General features: G+C 42.1%; 1 protein-coding gene across 11 annotated transcripts in view; it reads left to right on the plus strand.

Moving 5' to 3' along the window:
- Positions 1-16,776, plus strand: part of sema6cb (semaphorin 6Cb) — a 350,862-nt gene that overhangs the window by 195,907 nt on the left and 138,179 nt on the right. The window lies entirely within an intron of this gene.

Consider the following 16,776-nt stretch of genomic DNA (forward strand, 5'->3'; position numbering starts at 1 on the left):
CATATAACGTTCTTGCACACACGGTTTGGATTGGTCAGTGAAAAAAAAAAAAAACAGAATTTCAGTAGAACACTTGAAAACATATCACATTAAATCTCCAGGCAAACTTGAAGTCGTTGAATTGAGGCACTCACACTCATTTCACCGCCATTTCAAGCTCAGTGGAACTTGAGGGCATTGGATAACATATTTTTTTGGGCTATTGTTATGGCACCTCAACAACAGCGATTCGTCTGAGGTGTCTCAGACCTCGAGCACACGGTGGCATTGTGCAACTGCCGATGTCTGAAGAATGGGCCGGCAGCAGTGCCGTGCTTCAGGAAGCAACAGTTAATCTCAGCTCCTCATCCGCGACATATGGCACTTTGTTTGGCCCTGCACCTGAGAGAGGCACCGGTCTGTGGCACCTCATATTTCATTTTGATAATGGCTGGTTACCCGTGGCAACTGGGCAGCCAATGAGAGCCCTGCTTCTTGAAAGGGGATGGTAGGGAAAAAGGAGAAAAGGGGTGGGCTGTCAGGGTGTGATCTCCAAGGCTGCGTCCCTCCACACCTCACCCACCCTTTCCTGGCTGCTAGCGTGTGTCCAGTGAAGGGTGTGGGACCCCTGGGGAGTGAATTATTACCTGTCAGCCCCGCAGGCTCCCTGTCATCCATAATCTGGGGCTGACACAGCACAGGCCGGTCTAGGCTATCTGCTGAGACCACCGGGCCTTGGCCTCCAGGTCTGGCCCCGTTTGGCCACAGCTGGTAAGAAATCACATTAACATGTTGCATCAAGCGTTACAAATGCACAGGTTACGAATAGCAGGTGGAGCCGCCTCGTGGCTTCTGCAGCAGAGCTGAAGTGGGTCCTCCATCACTGTCCTGACTGGACTTGCCTTTTCTTTTTAATAGTTTTCAGTCGTTTTTCCAGCCGAGCAGAAACAACTACTTTACTGCGGCTGGAAGAAATGTTTCCCCTCATCTTTCTGCTGATTGAGTGCACTGAATCTCCCAGATATACTGGCCTGCATGATTTTTAAAGTTCATTTACAGATGCACAGGCTGTGACAGACATATGCACACCGCCAATTTAACTGCGTTTCCCTATTACTGTTGCAGATTTCTGCAAGTAATGGTGAACACAGCGGATGTTTTCAGTTCAACCTTTTCTCCCAGTCATCAGCTATTAGATTTGAATCCTTGGCAGGCTTATAATTACTTTTGATTCCAGAATTATTGAAGATGGTGTCGCCTGAGTGACAGCTAGTTATGGCAGCTCCGGCTCGGTACTGACCTTTCTTTCTCTCCTCTCTGTTTTCTTCAACTATTGTGTTTCTTTTTGTGTGCGTGCTTTTGTATCTTGTATGACTCTCTGTGGTGGCGTCAGCCATTTGTTACGGACTGGTGTGCGGGGGCCGCAGCATCTCAACAGCAGACAGGAAGAGACTAATAAACAGGAAGAGACAGTAAACTGGTCAAGAGTGCAGGCTGTGTCCTAGGATGCCCCCTGGATGTAGTGGAGGTGGTGGGGGGGGGGGGGGGAAGATGATGTCCGAGCTTTCATCTTTAGGGGGCTAATCCCCCCCCCCCCCCCCCCCCCCCCCCCCCACAGCTACATCAGCCATCGGCTGCTTCACCTGCAGTATTCAGAGGAATGATACCGCAGGTCTTTTCAACCACCCAGTACAGTGCACAGTATTTCTTTGTAAAACGTGCAACATTTTTCTCAACATTGCTTGACATTTGTGCAATATTACACCTCATTGTAAATACACTGATGATGTAAATATTTTTGCTCTTAACTAAGCTTCATAACTACCCTCTTTTAAATATCTCTCTTCCCGTACGATTAATAGAGTTCATCTTAAACAGGCGTGCAGCGGCTTCCCTCCTGTGGTCCTGGTGTGGTTGACGCAGGACTGGAAATTATAGCTGATGAGTGTGTAAATTTTGGGAGGAAAAGCTTTGAGTTCAGTGAAAGGCTAGAGGGAAGGAGAGGGAGAAGAAGAAGAAAAGATGGAAGGAGGCAGCAGACCACAAACTGGAGAAGTGACAGGCCTCGGTCCATCCGTCCAGACTGGCTGTCTTCCTGTGGTTTTGTCGAGCTGTTTTTCAGAAACGTTAACCCCTTGTCGAACATGGACTCGGGGCTCCGCTTGCCAACCTCCACGGCCACAAGCAGTGCAGCAGGAACACTGGATAACTGTATGGTTACGCCTCATGAAGCACAGTGGCTGCAGTCCAGCAATTACAGGGGAAAATATAACCTGTAGCTCGCAATGTCAGCAAATTGCCTCAGATTTATGTTTTTAGGCCAGAGAGGGTCTCATGAAAGAATCTTTGTTGAGAATTAAAACCTCAGTTGCTGTATGTTTTTCAAGGCTTTTATTTTCCTTTGTTTCATTTCTATGTTCAGTCATGCACTGAGGTCTCTATGTTTTGTTTGTGGTTTTGTTTTTTTTGTTTTTTTTTTTAAAGTGCTGCAGTCTTGTGGATTCATGCTTTTGTCTCCCTCACTCCTGTATCAGTCGCCCTTTTAGACTAAGGAGAGAGTACCTATATAGTACATAGTATCACAGACACTCATGCTGATTTGTGGAACAAGAAGGCTGTGTGTGCGACCCACAGGGCAGCTTTGAAGCAGCTTGCACAACAAAAAGGACGTCTTTTGAAAAGCAAAGAAAATGAGTCATCCAAAAAAAGACCCAAAGAGTCATTTTCATTTGTATTTCATGTGAAGAATGATCTAAAGTGGCTTCATGTGTGCGTGGATTTTCATCGTTTTAAAGGATTATTAACCGATGACTAAGCGCAAAGATCTTTTAGAACTCCCGCTCAGTTGCGTCACCCACAATCCTGTTTCTTTTAAAAAACCCTCAACGCTCGGTGGCATAATATTAACTTCCAAAAGATTAAGATAATACAGACATCACAACACACTCCCTCGCTCCTGCCACCATGCAGAGCATGGAAACATAGCTTCCTCTCTAAATCCACTTCGATTCTTCTCGCCTCTGTGTTTAATGGGAGGAAGCGACTGAAATAATGAAACAAATAGCCTCAGGCCATACATACCAGCTATTGATTGTTGAACTCTTAGTTGGGTGGGCTGGGGGAATGGCAAAAGTACATTGGTTTGTTGTTCCAAATAATCTCTTAATCACTTCATAATGAGGGCAGACCTCCCGCATCATTGATTAGCCAGCCAGGCTGAAAGTGGAGCAAACCACCCCCCTGACATCCCAATCTACTGGTCTTCTCCCTAGCACTGGATAAATGAGAAGACACCATGAACATTAACCTTTGCACAACTGAATATTATTTCTATTATTTATGTTATTTAAGTGGGTTTACGCTGTGAGACACCAGAGCTGTGGATACTGTGGATGCTGTCCGTGTATGAATATATCTGCATGTGTGAGGAGACTTTGGCTTCATTAAACATGATGCTGAGCAAAACTAAGCTAAATGTGTGCGTTTAGCAATTTTGCATGAACGGTTTGTTCCAATCCCATCATATTACAACCTGAAGAGTGTGTGGCCAAGAAACATATGTCTGGAGAAACAAGGACATGTCTCAGATGCAGCAGTCAGTTACACAAGCTTTACTGAAGCCTCTTGATACCATCAGATGTCCCACAGATGTAGATAAGGAAAGTCATTAATGTGTTAATCACATGTTGATCATATTAAAAGTGTGAAATGGAGCCGAATTTAATTTTGATTTTTGTGGTTGAATGAACTAATACCTGAGGTTTCATTTACCTACTGGTGGCGTTGTCTATGATTATTGGTTTATTGGCCAGTACCAAGGATTAATAAGGTCAAATCTCCCAGCCCAAATCTGTGGTTGTGTAGGGGCTGTTTTTGAGCTGCTGTTAGTGTTATATAGATAGTATTTTCTGATAATATTTTCCTGTTTGTTAAGTTAATTTCTATAGGTAAACATGTATAGGACCAGCATGCACCTGTGTTTTTTAACCAGGGCAGGAGAGACATAGGAATTCATGATTTCTTTTTTTTGTTTGTTTCTTTGCTTGCAAGGATAAAAAGATGAAGAAAAACTGGTAGAGTTTAAAGTTGCATTGGGGCATTTTGATTATGGCAAATAACCACCATCTGCGACTGCTTAGTGGTAATGTTGGATTTACAAATAATGGAATCAGTATGTCTGAGTAGCTAATTTTTTTGTTCTAGCATTCATTTGGGTCTTTTACTTATAAACAGTTTTTGGAGTTTGTGTATTTCCATACAATGGTAACTTTTATAACCTGAATGCCTCAAGGCGTTGAAGCTGTATTTATTTTATTTTTTTCCCATATTCACTTGTTTACTTCGGTATACACCTCCAACACAGAATTTCAAGTACAATATGTATGTGATCTTAAACAGGAAGTGAAAACAGCAGAGAAGGAGTTTGGGAGTGAGAAAGAAGAAGATGTGATACCTGATCAGAGAAAACTGGACCACAAATTCAAAAGGGCTGCTGTGACAAATAAACCCACCTCCCAGTTTATTAGGTACACCATGATAAAGCTGATGCAGTATAATACAACAGGCTTGTGGTGAAGCTTCCTTTGTGAGGATTATTATGTTCAGTTTTTACTGAATCTGTGTGAGAGAGGTGTTGAAAGCAGCTAGTACGATCTGCCTGCTAACAAAGCATAATATTGAAGTACAATTTTTGTCCTTGTCTCTCTCGCTGAAGCTTCAAAGCCCCAGAAACAGTTTTCAGGACAGCCCTGTTGTTCACCTCTCTCATAATCCATCATCTTTGTTCCTTGTCTCCATCTTCATCGCCAAGTGTTTGTTGCTGTGGCTTTTCTGTGCTTCGTTTCCCAGAGATTGGCTCTCAATCAAGCGGCGTGGGCGGCAACCCTACCGTCCTTTTTCCTTGGATTTTCAATTTGTGAAGTTTTCCTTCGTGCTAGTGGAGTTATTTTCTTTGCCTGTTCGGCCATGGTGGCTATCACAACTTGTGCTAACAGCCCAGTTAGTCTCCTGCTTCCTCCAAACAAACGGCTGTTGTTGCTGGAGGAAATGTAACATCCATCTTTGTGCCAGAGGTTATTTCCCTGGAAAGACCTAGCAGACACCCAGGGCCTCTCACCACCTCTCTCTGATTTGGTGTGCACTCTGAGGAAGAACGTTTGGCACAGCGAACATTTGTCTTGTTTCCAACACAACAAGTTATTACTGACACATGTCTCCTCCAATTGGATTATGTCTTAGTCCAAAGACAGCACAGGCCTGAAAACATGGTGTTTTTTAAATGGGACACTTTGTCCTGACGTGGCATGTTGAGCTCCATATCATTAGCAAAACACACATCCAGGCTTTGGTGACACAGATTGAGATCTCACAATTGAGGAATGATGAAATTAAGAGAAAACAAGGCTGATCCAGACATGATGAAATAAGCAGGTTGGCTTTCTTTAAGTTGGCTGATAAAGCCTGAGAATCTGCTGTCAGCCGCGTCTGTTTTGGCACATTTCTGTTTCTCTGCTGTTCGTTAGTCTGTTTGTTTAAACTAAAGCAAGTTGGACAAACTTCCCCGCCAGACTGTTAAAGCTGTTAAATTTTAGGTTTTATTCAGCAGTCGGCTACATGCCTGAGCTCCTGCTTTGTGCAGTTTTAAGATAAGGCATTTTTAAAACGTAGCTTTAATGCAGGTAATCTTGTGAAGGCTGTCTGCTGAGTACAAGTTGTGGCACTGGAAGTTCTGCTGATGTTTAGATTAGAATTAAAGTAGCAAGTTATGATTATTTCTCATTATTAATTCATATTTAAGTTACCTTTTGATTCACTGTTTAATCTTTTAAAAGTCAAATAATGACAAATGTCATTATCAGGTTTCCAGCCTGAAGTGCTGTTTGAAAATGTCTTGTTTTGTTTGACCTAAGGCTGAAACAATTTATACCATCAATTATTTGACCCACAGAAAATTAATCTGCAACTGCTTTTAATAGTTTGATTTATTTGTTTGTGGGATTTTTTTTAAGCATGAATGGGGAAAAAAACTAGTCCCACTGTCTCAGTTGTGATGAAGTGCTGCTTTTCTTTGCCTTATGTGCATTTCTCTGTGGACTGAAGCTGTGATACTTTCACAGTATTAATATAGAACCTAGACCTGCTTTATAATCACAAACACATGGACATCTACCTTTATACAATAGGGACCTTTTAATCAATAATGATAATAATTGTTACTTTCTGCCCTAGTTTAACCTATAAAAAACAAAACAAAACAAAAAAAACTTAAATATATTCAGTTCACAATGAAAGTGTAAAAAAGCAAACAAATCTTTACATTGTGAGGGTTGTCACTGAGTGAATTGTTTGACTAAATGTTTAGAATTGCTGTTTATCTCACTGTTGTGTGTCCAGGGGTGAAATCCAGCAGAAATGCACTGCGGTGAACACACACTAAGACTTGTGGGGACGTGTGAGTGTGTTGTTGTTGGAAAAGCAGTCCTCATATTCCTGGGAGTGCACAGCAGATCTACTGAACAGACCAGGGACTGATGCAAAGAAATGTGGGTCAAGAGTTTTTGGCAGAGTGAGACTGAGGGGTTGAATATGATACTTTTATTTCTTTTCCATTTTTTATTTATTTTTTTATTGGTTTCTCTTTTGATAATCTGTTGCACAGCAATTGTCTGGGTTGTCACATCTTGGCTAAAGCAATTAGGCTGACTGCATGAGGGAGGGAGGAAGGGGAAGGGGGGAGGTCTGCTGCTTAGTTACAAAAGAAGTAATTCTGAGTTATGATCATGTCTCATTGTTGCTTATTGCAGTTTTTCGAAATGAGAATTTTTATGGTCCTGAAACGTGAAATGAAGCAGGAAATTAAAAACCTAAGATAAGCCCTTTTTTTTCTGTCCTCTTCATCGAAAGCTGCTGCTTTCACACAGTAATGCACCATCGTGTCCCATTCCTGCTCTGCACACGCTCACAAGGTGACAGGTATTCACATATTTAATTTATTTAGGTGTTCAGAGAAAATTTGCCATTTTTTTCCTCCCTCCAGAGAGTTATCACGTCTTTTGAAAAACGAAATGGGCTCTCCTCTAAGCAGTATAACGTGACACGCGTACCTTCAGCGAGGGCCCTAACTGCATCTAATTTACAAACTGTCCAAAAATAGCAGAGCTGTTTGACCTTGTTCCTTGAAAAAGTTGGCCAAGTCCCATCGCGCCTCCTGCACTGTACACACTCTGAATGGACAGCATGAAGTTAAACTCTACAAGCCCTAATTTTAGGTGAAAGGTTCATTGATGGTTTACGAAACTCAGATTGGATTCCCAACTCTGCTTTTCCCTCAGGCTCTTTATCCAATTTCTTATGCATGCACCCTGTGCTCTGCAGATAGGAATTGTGGCTGATTCTCTGCAAACAACACTCTGCATATCCTCTTGCTTAAATCTGGAATGTGTTAAATTTAGAATGTGCAATGCTTTTTCTTTTAAGATTTAACTCTGAATCTGCGTGCATGTGTGTGTGTGTGTGTTCGTTACCTGTGTGCAATCATGTGGTGGTGGATGTGGGCTGTTTTCAATCTATACTTTAGCTCTCTCACGCTATTATTTGTGCATATTTTAGTGGTCACCATATGTGCAGTGAATATTTGGCTTGGACATGTTGTAAGATAAGTCTGCTCGCCTACACTTAGCTTGGTCATTTTCCTCAGTTTCTCAGAACTCTGGGCTTGTTTCCATCGAATCAGGGCTATTTTTAAACCGGTCTTTGGGGGGGGAGTGTGCGGGGGTTTATCTGGGGGTCTCAGTTAGTGTCATATGAATCCAAACCGGGCAGCGGTCCAGGGTGAGTAAAACACACCTCCTCCTCCCCTCCAGCGCCCTGAACTCTTCCCATTCCTACTCTGTGTGTGTGTGTGTGTGTGTGTGTGTGTGTGTGTCGGTTTATTAACCATGTGTTGACTCACCCCTGCAGCTGTGTCTGTGTGTGTGAGTGGGAGAGAGGGCACATGGTTGTGGTCAGGAAAGAATTGATTCTTCATAGATGCATCATGAGTCTCTCTTGGAAACGAACAGTACAGCACTGGTGCACAGAAGTCCTATGAAGTCCTATCAGAAACACTGCCTCAGTAAATAAAACATCTTTCTACATTGAAATGTATGCACAGTCCAAACACAAATGGCCTTGTTGTTTATTGGTTGTTTATTATTTTATTGACTAAACTGCTAATTTTCTTGACAAATCAATTCATAGTTTGGTCTATAAAATGTGAAAGTATATAATGGTGGAAAATGCCCAAGATATTAAGCTTATTATCATAGAAGTCAGCAAATATTCAAGTCTGAAAAGCTGGATAAATAATTATAAATAAATCTTTATTTTGCTTTGGCAAAAATGACTTCAATAATTAATTCAGTATCAAATGTTCTCGTGATCAGCTCATTGGTTAGTTTAATTGTTAAAGCATAAAGTGAACAAATAACAGAAGTTATATAAAAATAAAAATCTGTTGTTGGTAGATCAAACCAGTCAGACTCTGAAATGTACATAATACATTTAGTGCAACAATAAGTATCAAATAAGACTAACTAGGACAGCAACTGATTATTACTTAGTTTTTTTTTGGATGAAGGTCAGATGTGTCACAATGTACCATAAAGAAGCATTGTGACGTTACAAAGATTCACTGAGCTACAAATCATGTTCTCCAGATGTAAAGAAACATGCTTGTTTGGTACAAGTCACATCATCATCATTTTAATTTATTATTTTTTTTCAGTGAAAGTGAAAAAATTACCATTCCCGCTGGAATTGTGACTCATATGGCAATCACAATATTATATATTTATTTCTGCATATCATTGAGCTCTTCTTTAAATTGGCCAAAATCATATGATATTTGATTTACATTGATAGAAATCAGAGAAAAGCAGCAAATCTTCACATTTGAGAAGCTGAAAGCAGAGAATGATTAATGACTTACTGGCCAATCGCTTCAGCACTAAAGCTAACATGTAAAATACCTCATGGGCAGCTTTCCAGTTGTTGTACAGCTATTGTTTTAGAATATGTTGCTGTGAATGTGCTCCCTGCTCAGTAGGAAAAGCAGATGGAAATCATAAAAATGTAGCATCCTAAATCAAAGCCAAAGCATGAGTTACCTGGAGAGTCAGAGCCTTGAGTGCATGTATGGGCGTATAGGTCTGTTTCTGCTCTCTGATTTGTTTCCACATCTGATACTATCAATCTTGGTAGTTTTGAAGGATGTTATTTTACATGGAACATCTGCTGTGGGTCAAGTAGTTTGTCAGAAAATTGGGTTGGAGTCAAACTGTGATCCTGCAAACATGAGGACAATCTCACAGTAACGGCTGATGATCATTTTAGCCGTAACTATGCAGCCATGTGTGTGTAGCCTCGTTTTACTGTGTTTGTGGGGTCTGAAGACCAGGAGCCCACTGTACTGTGGGGTCCGACAGCTTTGCGGGGACCAAAGTCCCCATATTTAAGTGACCGTTAGACATTGACTCAGTTTTAGGCTCAGGGGTAGAATTAGGTTTATGTTAGGGTTGGGACCAGATATTCATTTGTGATGATTAGGGGAAGAGGCTAAGGAATGCATCTTTAATGACAGGACCTCACATATATAATAAGACAAGGGTGTGTGTGTGTGTGTGTGTGTGTGTGTGTGTGTGTGCGTGCGTGCGTGCGTGCGTGCGTGCGTGCGTGCGTGCGTGCGTGCGTGCGTGCGTGCCTGCCTGCCTGCCTGTAGTGATGTGGATCAGTGCTTGGTGCTGGAAAAACATGTTCATTAATTTACTCCGAGACTGCAAACGTATTTCCGTGGACAGAGAGAGAGAGAGAGAGAGGGAGAGAGACAGACAGACACACAAACACAACAAAACACCTCCCACTCAGTCACACGAGCCTCTCCCCTGGTCCAGCGAATGAATCCTCGTCGGCTGTTTGATCTCTCTTCATTGCTTTCCCGCCTGACCTCCATGCCTCCAGCGTCTCTCCCTGAGGGGCAGGTTCTGATGACTGACTCATGGTAAACAAAGCACCCACCACTAAACCATGCTGTTGTTTTAATGTCACAACTCAGTGACAGGCGGCCGAGTGAAAAGGAGTGAGGGGGCAGCACACACTCACTTTCACTCTTAGCCCTTGTCTGTAGCTCACAGGAGCCCTGCAGCAAAACACAAACATCCTGCACTGGTGTGTGCCTGTTGCCAAACGTACCAGTAGGATGAAATGTCAGGAAGTCCATTTCAGAGGCTATCAGACACAGAGACATTGCACAGCTGGTTGTGCTACTCTCAGGCAGGATTTTACAACTTTGCAAAGTTATCTTGGCAGCAGTAATTTTCTCCTACATCTCAATGTTTGCAAGGTAAACAGTAAAATAAGAACAATGCTTCAAGCTACTAACAACTCACCGAGCACAGACCTTTGCACATATTTGCTTAACTAGTGTTGTAGTTGCACATGAGTATTCATCACACACCTGCTAATCGTCACTGCCGCCATTGCTTTTATTAACATTACCTTTTTTGATTGGTCGCCACCTTCCCACTCTTAACAGCCTGGTTAAACATGGCTGATTTCCCTCTGAGTGAGGAGGCAGCAGCCTGCAGTCTTAACTATTCTGCAGTGGATATTAAAAAGTGACTTATCCATGGTGTAATACGGGGGTCCAAGACCGATCTTTTGTTTCCCCTACATGTTTTTAGTTATGGGCCCCTGAGTAGGTTGACTTGCGCAAACTCCACATTTTCCTTGTCAGGAAGACATTTATAGAAATTGTTGCTCTGTGCTGCAGTGAAGGTTTTGCCAATCATTTTTGCAAAAATCCAGCCAGACCTTGTTAACCTTGATCCCCGAAGTGGATGCAGTACTGAATCCAGACTTTGCCTGGCCCACAAAAACTCATTCATGTGTATTTCAGACCACTGAGAAATAGGGTAAGAAGCACACAAACAACTTAAGGGCATGACAACATGACCAAATATCATCATAACACTGTCAGAAATAAATAAATAAATAAATAAATAGAAAAAAAACATTTTTTTAAGTTAAGATATATATTTTTAAATGCCATCAGGGATTACTGAATCGGCAAGTCTTCAGTGTATGGTACAGTCTTTTGAAAGATGATGCAGAAATTTTAAACAGGCTTAGAATATATTGTGTTAGATGCCTTTTGTTCTTGGAAGCAGTTGGGAAAAGACTGAACCCACTGAACTTCACAAGGAAAGTCAGCTGGTGGCTCCCATCTTCAGTCACAGTAGCGTCTTTGTATCATCTAGCACCACATCAGGCTTTCACACAGTGACGAGCACAAGTACTGTGTCATAATCCAAGTTATGGTCAAATACCTGAATTCAAGTTATTATCAATAGAGTTATAGATTAAGAGACTATCACTCTTGTGTATATTCAGGTTTACATTACAAGAGTTAACAAACACTGAATGATTTTCTGTACTGACAGAATAATTAAATACAAAGATATTAATGAGAAAAGGTTTTGTGCAATTGATGTGGAATTACATTTAATCGAATCTCAAGTTTCATTGACTGTCTAAATGGAAATCATGAGTCATTTAACAAGCACCAGCACCCAGACCACGATCTGGCGCACTTCCCGCGTCATGCTCCCCTTCTGTGTTTGCCGCTCATCGGTCAGAACCGCTCTAATATGAAAATTAAATGCGTTAAAAAAAAAAAAAAGACGGGGATTTACTGCTCCGTGCCCAGCTTGTGTGGGAGACACAGGTCAGTTACTGCGTCGAGGCGGTCCATTCACCAGGAAGATCTTTTTAATTAGGCTATGTTCTTTTAATTAACCAGCCGGCATAATGTCTGTGTCCATTTGTCACCCCCACTTTGCTCAGACAGAGCCCTGTGAATACACCCTCCTTTGTCTCCTTGCAGTTCCAGAGGTCCCTGCTTCCTATTATACTTCCTTATTCACTGGAATATATATTTTTCTTCTTCTCTTTTAGATTAGCATGATAATACCCCATGGAGGGAAGGGAAAGCAGTGAGGAGCTTTTGCGGGACTGCTCATCAGATTCACTGTGTGCAAGACTGTGGTTATTATCATAGTGAATGCACCATCAGTTGAACTAACAGCCTGAATTCCGACATTTATCTCCAATATCATAGACCGATTGTCAATTGCATAGGGAGCACAATGGGAAATTATGGGTTATGTCTTGCTCCTTGGTGTCTGGATCTATCCCCAGTGTAATTACGCTATGCTAATTCTGCCCCCCCCCCCCCCCCTCCTCCTCCTGTGACAGAAACAAGGCTTCCCAAGTGTTCAGATGTCAAGAGTGGGGTGAACTGAAATATGAGTGAATAAATGTGTTGGTTTGCCCACGAAACTCAAGTGCATCCAGTGTTGTTCTCCCTCCAGCTCCGGGGGATTGGGGTGGGGGTGGGTGAGGAGGGGGGGCTCAGCTGGAGCTTGTAGCTGTTTTTTCCATAGACGGGGTCGGATGCAGGTCAGGCCACCTTGAACTCCTTTGCTAGATTTATTGTGTTGGAGGTGGACAGGGTCAGGCCCCGCTCCTCCCCTCAACACGAGGACTTTGTTAGCGTCGGACACGGAGCAGACACTGGCAGCACAGACAAATCCCTGTCACGCTCTCTAAGGAGAACCCCACAGGGGTCGGAGGTCATGTGTTAAGGGGGGCATCCCTGTGGCATGACCTGAATACTGATTGATTTTTCTTGAGTGGGTGTCATGGGAGGGGTTAGTAGAGAGGGGGGGCCAAGCCACTTACCCTACCCCATGTGGCGATGGGGAGTGAGGGAATGTGGTACAAAGGAAGGAGGAAGACACTAGAGTCACAACATGTCTGACTCTCCTGCTCGGCTGCACCTCAGCGGGTGTGTGTTTTCACTTTCCCTGAAACAAGACACCAGACCACATGTTTTCCTTTAATAGACAGCTAAGTGGAGAAAGGGCAGGAGTGTGGGCTGTTTGTCGGATGATCACTGGGATGTTGGAAGACAGAAGAGGCCTCACTCCCAAGCTCCTCTGCTTAGATTTATTAGTTGTTCAAAACTGCACAAGCATGCAGGCCATTGACAATTATATCAATCACCTAATTAGAGCAATTTAGTGATGCCACGGTCTGGAAATTCCCCCACCGGGTAATAAACTTGTGACAGCACCCGGACATTTTACAAGACGAGATGTGTTGGCTCAATATCTGTAGATCAGAAGTGTTGCCTCCAGATGCTGCCTCCTTCCTCTCCTAAAGTTTCCAGATTTCCTCATCACACTTTCCTTCTCACACTTGGTTTAAATCCCAAATATTGTGAAACAGGCACTTTTGCATCTGGTTGGTCAGCTCTCCTCATCATGTGATAAGACTCCACTGCTGCTACAGACACTTTCAATATATAATAGTATCTCCCACCAAGAATTGATGACAAGTATTTTTTAAATTAATGAACGTTTTTCAAAAGGAACCAAATGGGTTTTATGTCAAAATAAATAAATAAATAAAAAAGACGATTTGTCTGATTGGCAAGTTATGTAATCGATGTGTGTCTGAACAACGTGTAACACCTGTAACACTGATCACCATGGCAACTCAAGTTTTACAGGTGACTTTTGAGCTAAAGGGAATTTCCATTTTCATACAACTGGAATACGACTGTGGTTCAGAATAATCATTCCCATCAGTAGTGATAAGATTGTTGATGGTGACTGATAAATAGAAGTGAGATTGGATGAGCATCAGCAGAAACATGAGCTTTGACGTCTTCTATTATCACAGTACATAATTTTTTTTTTTTTTTTTTTCCTGTGCAGTCACAGTGATTATTAACTGTGGGCTTGTTTACAGCCTAACTGATATGAATACAAAGGAAACATAGAAATACACAATATAAATATCCATGAAAATACTAAATAGAAATAAAATAAATAAAAACAATGAGAGGGGGAAAAACACATGACTGTTCTGAGCCTTTGTAGTGATATTTATTACTATTTATTTCCTTCCATGGCACTGGACTGAGCATTAAACTTAACTTTATCTTCTTCTTTTAAGGGTCATTATTTCACTTTCATCCACTAACCTGGTAAATTATAAAAGATGGTGTTTTCCCTTCCGCGTAGTGTTAACATGAGTCAAATTTTGATGCATTTCCAGGGGACAGCTGTAATTATGAATAAAGAAGTATGTCCTTCTCTACTATCCGTAATGGCATTATACCTTTTAAATGTCTCCAATCTCCTCAAGTGAAATAGAAAAAGGTCACAAATGAGACTGAAACAGAGAACGCATCCTCACCCTCCATGTTGAATTCTGCCTATCAGGGTGGCCGTGATATTTGACGCTGACTTGTTTCTGCTTGAAGAAGCACCCAACATTATAGACATGAGTGTGTCCTTTCTCTGAACTCCTAAATAGAAAACTAAATTAAAAAAACTCCAAACTTCTTTCCATTTCAACATCTCAAGGAGCGAGTAACAGAGACTCATAGCAACTAAGTCATAATCCTGTTCCCGCAGACTGATTGTTTCATTAAGCCTTGCCTGGAAGTAAAATTAAGAAAGAAGAGCTATGTAGAAAGCTATGTAGAAAAGTGCCTGACCAGTATGTTGTGATGGACTTGAGCTCTGGATGATCCCAGGAGGCTTCTAACGTTGATCCTCAGACCAGCTCAGGCACCCTGGAGTTTGGATCTGGGATGATGAGTGACTAAATCTTCTTAAAGTGGGCTCAGCTGAATAATCAAGCTGCTGCCAGGGCAGTTTTATATCTTTCGTTGGTGCCCTCTGTTTCCGTGCGAACCCCACCCAGTTGGTACTTTTATTCAATGAAGTTCCTCTGAACACGAGTCGGGCTGACGTAACCAGAGAGCTCGGGGCATCATCTCCAGTCCCCTGCAGTCTTCTGTCTTTTTCCCAAATCAATAAAAGTTATTCCAGGAGTGTGAAGTTTGAAGAGTCGATGCATCCATAATAGATTCAGCAGATTACGTAGACCAAGAGCTCGAGGTGGTCCAAACAAGCAAACAAGGGAGTCAAACATGCGGTCTCAACAGTTCAGAGGCCAAGCATCGATTCCATCACTCTTTCAATTGTGGCTCCAAGTTGTGGTTTTGAAATTGTTCACATTGAAGGATAGTGTTTATGCATTTTGTCAGGAGTTGACTCTGAGCCGGTGTTCTTCGGTCAGAGGTTCTTCACTCAGTCAGAAGAAAATGTAAACCTCCTCAGTGCTGTTTTTTTTTTAACTTTGTTTTTAGCCTTTGTGCATAATTCAAAATGTTGCTCAGATTTTTTGACCCCCAAACAGAGGTGCCAGCTTTGACTGACATGTAAGTCTGACAAGTTGAACTTCTCCAAGGGTTTAACTGTCCCCTGTTGTTTGCCCCCCCATCCCCCACTAAATTTTATCAATCAGAAATGATAGAAGACGTGTTGGCATGATTCTAGCAGATGTCCAGCTGATATATGTTACTGAAGCCTGTCTGGGCTCTTCTGTTAAGCACAAACACACTCATTATGGGGCAATTTGTAGTCTGGGAACTTAAATAGCCTCAGAGATGGTCCGGATGTTGAGCTTGCACCAGGATTTGTTTTCCATTCGACCTTATCTGCCTTTTTGATGATTTTGTGTTTTTCCCAAGCAGAGCTGCAAGTTTAGAGCTGATCTGTTAAATTCAATCAACACCTCACTCTGTTCCACCGAAACTAGAAAACAACTGCCACATGTCCAACCATATCATGGCACCCAGGACAGGCTGTTATTGATACACAACGCAGCAGTTGTACTCTCCGTCCGGGGCCTTGCGTTCCTTTTGTCAAAAAAAAAAAAAAAGACAACTTGAGAATGTGGAGGCCCGTTCTTTCTTAACTTTAACTGAACCATCATCAGCATGTGGCTGCCAGCTGGTGCGCTCGCTAATCCAGAGGATGCTGCCTCTGCAAGTCATCCTGGCCTCCACTGCTTGAAATGTGCTGGGCTCGAGGTCAAAACTTCCATCGTCTCCATTTGTCAGAATTAGTCTTTGTGCAGATCAGGATCCAACTAGGTCATCATACACGCAGCATCTCCAGAAAAACATTTAAAAGATGGTCATGGCCAACTGTCTGCAGATAGTTTCTAAGTCAAAGATTTTCCAGAGCAGTGGCCAAGTTAATAAATTCCTGAAATGACAGAGAGTACGAATGCTTATAGTGATGTCTTTCACAATTTGAATGTGGCACATAAACTCTTCTGAGATAACACACGAGATGATGGAACCTCTGATTGCTTTTTTATGCTTAACGTTTAGTTGAAAACTAATCATCAGTGGCTGTATGGAGCAGGAAATTAAATGCATCCGCTATATGTCCTGGAGTCGGCTTCTTTAAGAGCAGAAAAAAAAGCCTTATCTTATCAAGCTCTCAGTTATTCAGAAATTCACATATCAGCCTGCAGATGACTTTGTTTTGTTGTATCATATGAGGCTCTAGGTTTTTGCACTGGCAGGATGAAAATGTTTTCCTGGGAGCAGCTTGTCAGAGCACATTGTGAGCTGCGATGCCATTATCAGATTTGGCTAAGTTTAAGATCTGGGATTTGTCAAAAGATTCTGTTCACTTATTGCAAAAGCAACCTGTTGTCACGCAAACATCACCAAGCATTTATCTCCCCCAGAGTTCAAAGCAGCCGGATTCAAATTTTCACCACACATTTTGGCATTTTGCTGATGAAAGTGAATAGTATATCCGGCACTATTAGTCTGTCATTGTTATTCATAGTTTGGACTTTCGGAGTTCTTTGAAGGAAAATGCA

This window comes from Trachinotus anak, unplaced genomic scaffold (assembly GCF_046630095.1).
Source record: "Trachinotus anak isolate AG129_WGS33_773 ecotype Australia unplaced genomic scaffold, CSIRO_AGI_Tana_v1 ptg000032l, whole genome shotgun sequence".
Classification (NCBI taxonomy): domain Eukaryota; kingdom Metazoa; phylum Chordata; class Actinopteri; order Carangiformes; family Carangidae; genus Trachinotus; species Trachinotus anak.